Below are 4,890 nucleotides of genomic sequence, written 5' to 3'. Positions count from 1 at the left end.
GAACAAAGCCAATTTTTACACTAGACAGGCACTTTGACCAACTAAGCCACAGCGCCACATGGTTCATAAAACTGATGAAAGAGTAAAGAGCAGGAACTGGATCCATTTCAGGAAACAAGGTCCTGAGACTCTCCTAAAACTAACTATGACTTCTAAAAAACATTTTTATGAAGACCAAAGAACAGACTCATAATAATCATGATGCTCAATTAGAGGTCCATCATTCGAGAAATACCAACAATGCAAAGCACTCAGTAGAACTCTGCTAACAACAGATTCTCACACTAAGACATAGGCAGCTCTGAATGCCCACAGGCACTGCTGAGATTTGAACCCAGGATCTCCTGTTTACAAGACAGGCTCTTTGACCAACTAAGCCACAGCACCACATGGTTCATAAAACTGATGAAGGAATCAAGAGCAGGAACTGGATCCACTTCAGGAAGTGTTTTTTGTGATTCTGTACCTCAAGAATAGTCAAAGCCATGAGTAGAAGTGTCTCCAATTGGTTCAAAACTTCATCATATTTTGCAGATATTGTTGGGTTTTCAACTCAGACCCTGGTGTTCAGAGGAAGTCACTTTCACCAGTTACAGCCAGATCTCATGAAGCGGTGTACTTATTACACGCCAAGTCATTTACTGTGTTTTTACAAGGCTTTTTTATGCTTTTGCGTATTATTTTCCGCTACACATTTCAAGGAAATGGCATCCTGCCCTCAGCTTTTACTCTAACTCTGACTATTTCACGGTTTGTAAGTTCATTTTGATGTTACGTAGTGTGACAGGAGGAGAACCTCCACCGTCCCGTACCCTAACCATTTGACTTGTTATGTGAACAGAGGAAAATTACATTCGGAAAGCATTAAAGAGGCATAAATGACACTTTAAAATCTGTGTGCTGTTTATACGCACATTCATTAAGTGGTCCAGTGAAAATAATTTAGTAGAAAGCTGATAATCAGCTGCTTTAAATGCTAAGTCATAGCTTGCAAAACTGATGAAAGAATAAAGAGTAGGAACTGGAACCCAGTTCGGAAGTCTGGAAGTTTTGGAAGTCCTGAGGATTTGCAGCTGGATTCGCAGAAAGCCTGGCTTTTCTCGATAGTTCTGGCTAATCTAAGAGAGAGTTCCGCTCCACCAACGTGGCTCTTTTCTTTCAGTTGCTCTTTCCAGCTCTCTGCCTCTTTCAGAACTGACTGATATTCACTTTCTGCTGCTGCTGCTTTCAGAGTTTCACACAATCCTGCAGTGACTCGGTTGCACTGCTTGAGCTCCTGCTCACACTTTTGACGGAGATGACGCTCACACGTCAAACAGTTTTCCACCTTCTTTAGTTTTTCCTCAGTCATGGAGCAGCCGCTCTCTGCTGCCACTCTTCTGTCTTTTTCTCCTGTCAGAAAGAAATGTTTCTTCAGCAGCTTTGTCCTCAGAATATCCATCCCATGCTATAAATAGCTGATCTTTTCATTCTTCTGTCGGTAAGAGTTCTGTCATTTCTCTGATCCATAATCTCGGTCGGCAGCAGAGGCGTTAGAGGGAATCCCCTCGGCTTCGCATTTTTCGTTTTCACATTGGAAACGGAAAATGCGAAGCCGATGATATGTCCTTCTACAAATCCCGTAGTTTTAAAATGGCGGAGCAACATGGAGACATTCATTGGGGTGTAACACTCTTATGTACATTCGTATGCTGAATATAAAGAATATAAGAACATTGCACTTTTGTGATGGAGGTAATTAATAACGATTGAGGTAATACTTGTGAATGATAAGACTCAAATTTGTTAATAGACAACGTGAAATATTACACATTATGGCTTTAAGTACTTTAAAAAAAAAAACTTTTTAAGATAGCAAGTAAGCGTTGTTTCTAAGTGCTTGTTAAAATGATTATTTAAGATAGTAATTAAGTGTTTTTTAGGCGATGTGAAAACCGTTTGCTGTGACTTTCAAATATGCTTCAAAACCTGGACGTGTTTCTTCAGATAAACTCCTGACCAGCTGTGAAAAAGCAGTGAAAATGTCTGGCCTGTAGAAACTTTGTGATGTCAAACAAGATCAGAGATGACATCGATTGTGATGTCACCACAGTGATGACATCACAGCTTTGTGAAGGCTTCTGTTCTGTCTCTTCTGGTCTGTGGTTCCAACCACAGATTCTGGATGGAAGTGAAGTCCGGATTCCAGAATGTTGATTTGTGTTCTCTGTTAATCTCTGGACGACTTCAGCTGATTACTTCCTGTCACTGTCACGTTGGAAGGTCCACTTCTGCCAGTTTTTCAGCAGCCAGTATCATGTTTTCCACCAGCAGTGTTTCCCAAGACAGAATAATGTAAGTTATTTTTTAAAATCTGACATGTAACCAGGGAAGGAAGGACAAGAGGCAGGGAGGTGGGCAGCCACTGTGTGGCCTGGTGTGGGAATAATCACCTCAGCTGCTGATTTTAGGAGGAGCACCAATAAGCCAAACAGCGTCTCCATCCCAGCCGAGGAAGCCGGAGTACCCGGAGAGAACCCACTCATACACGGGGAGAACATGCAAACTCCACACAGAAAGGCCCCGGCTTGGTGTTGAATCTGGAACCTTCTTGCTGTGAGGCGACTGTGCTAACCACCACACCACCTCGCAGCCCCCTCCATCGACTCCTTATTTTTATTTATTTGTTTTTGTTACAATACTTAACATGATGTGATAGTGTGATAGTGCCGAACCGGACCGGGGGACAGAGAGAGAGGGAGAGCGAAGAAGGGAAAAAAAAGAACAGAAATATGAAGAGACAAACATAGAAAACAATGAAAAATCAGAAAACCAGCTGCTACACCTGTAAAAACAAAACTGAAGACAATCCAAGGCTTTTTTGAGGAATCCAGCCTTAGAGGCAGCAGGAGCACCTGTAAGCAGACAAGCAGAGAACAAACACAGAAACAAAAAAGCACAAGCAGCAGCAATCACATGGCAACCTTCCATCAAGGAATCGAACCCTGTTCCTCCGCTTGACAGGCGGATTCTAACCTTTGACCATTGAAGAAGATACTGAATGTGTTGCTTTTCTGTCGTGCGAATTCTGAGAATACAAGCTGTAAGAGTATCACTGAAAAATTGTCAAAAAAAATCACGTTGCTAAAATCCTTCCATTGTCGAGCATTTGCATGACTGAGAGCGTAAATTGACTGTGGAAGGGGTTCCATGGTGTAAAGGTCAGCACTCTGGACTCTGAATGCAGTGATCCGAGTTCAAATCTCGGTGGAACCTTCATGTGTGTGTTGTTATTGTTGTGTTCTGGAAAGAAGATGAGTTGAGTAGGCTAGTCAGTTGTGAAAGGACACCAGAGTGCACGATTCCAGCTGAGAGGATCTGTGGTATGTGACGTCACACCTCTGTGTTGCTAGTTGAATCTTTTTTTGGTTTCCTCTTGCATATTCATTTACGATGCGTCTATTTATCCATGCTCTCCAAGAGGAGCGTGTTACAATCCCACTTCTGACTCAATTTGTTGCGACTCCACAAACTCTTTCCGCGAGCAACAAAATTTGGGAAGACTTACCTCATTCTTTGGCTTCCGGATCACTAGTGAATAGGCATGGTTCCAGTTTCCGTAGTGTAGCGGTTATCACATTCGCCTAACACGCGAAAGGTCCTCAGTTCGAAACAGGGCGGAAACATTACTTGGTCCTCCTTTATTTATTTCATCCTTGTGTGAAGATGTATGACTGCACGTTAATGATAGCAACATCAACATATTCATAATTATGGATAGGAGGGGAGCCTCATCTGCTATTCTTGACATGTAAAGTCAATTTTTTCAGGTTTTAAAAAGATTTTCCAATGCTGTTGTTTGAAACGGACTTTGGCGAATACCTAGCTGCTGAGCGAAAATGGCAGCCTTCCGTTAAGGAATCAAACCCTGTTCCTCCGCTTAACAGGCGGATTCTAACCTTTGACCATTGAAGAAGATACAGAATGTGTTGCTTGACTGTCGTGCAAATTCTGAGAATACAAGCTGTAAGAGTATCACTGAAAAATTGACAGAAAAACACGTTGCTAAAACCCTTTCATTGTCAAGCATTTGCATGACTGAGAGCGTAAATTGACTGAGGAAGGGGTTCTATGGTGTAAAGGTCAGCACTCTGGACTTTGAATCCAGTGATCTGAGTTCAAATCTCGGTGGAACCTCCAGGTGTGTGCTGTCATGGTTGTGTTCTGGAAAGAAGATGAGTTGAGTAGGCTAGTCAGTTGTGCGGGGGCAGGGGGCCACCGCGACGGCGGCACTGTAACACCATTCAAAGGATATCTGTTGGAACAGGGAAACACGAGTTAATGACCACAATAATGTCACATATACATAAAGAGAGTAAAGTGAGGAAAGGTGTGACAGATGAGGCCCCCCAGCAGTCTAGGCCTATAGCAGCTTAACTATAGCCTGGTTTATAGTCGGTAACGCAAGACGCAAAGCAAGACGCAAGAAGAAACGCAAGCCCTTGCGCGGTTGCAAGCCCCCCATTGCGAGCTTGCGTGTGTCACCTCAATTTTCTAAACTTCATGCAAGAAAAGACACAAGCCTACTACTTGAAAACGGCATACTCATCGATCTGACAGTATGCAGAGCGTTTACACACAGTGCACTTCACTCCTGTCCGAGCCGAAATCAGCCGGCCTGAAAAGCTGATTTCCCTTAAGCTATAAACTCTGTAAATATATAACTTTAGCAACATTTGAAACATTTTCAGGCGAGAAAGTAGTCGTTTAGACCCCCAAGGTGTTGAAAATCTGACAAAATACCGACTATTTATAAGAAGAAGAAGCATGAATCACTTGAAGAGGTCCTGGCGGTGAATTTCCTTTCATCATGTCATTGAAAAAACCCGCTACTCCACCTACTCTCCTAGT

The 4,890-nt window shown here is 42.7% G+C and overlaps 2 non-coding genes across 2 annotated transcripts; one reads left to right on the top strand and one right to left on the bottom strand.

The window, feature by feature from the left end:
- Positions 1-313: 313 nt before the first annotated feature.
- Positions 314-387, bottom strand: trnat-ugu (transfer RNA threonine (anticodon UGU)). Its single transcript has one exon. It is a non-coding gene; the product is annotated as a tRNA-Thr (tRNA).
- Positions 388-4,104: 3,717 nt separating this feature from the next.
- On the top strand, positions 4,105-4,176 carry trnaq-uug (transfer RNA glutamine (anticodon UUG)). Its single transcript has one exon. It is a non-coding gene; the product is annotated as a tRNA-Gln (tRNA).
- Positions 4,177-4,890: the final 714 nt, after the last annotated feature.

This window comes from Odontesthes bonariensis, chromosome 11 (genome assembly GCF_027942865.1).
Source record: "Odontesthes bonariensis isolate fOdoBon6 chromosome 11, fOdoBon6.hap1, whole genome shotgun sequence".
Classification (NCBI taxonomy): Eukaryota; Metazoa; Chordata; class Actinopteri; order Atheriniformes; family Atherinopsidae; genus Odontesthes; species Odontesthes bonariensis.
This window is presented reverse-complemented; position numbering and strand designations above follow the sequence as displayed.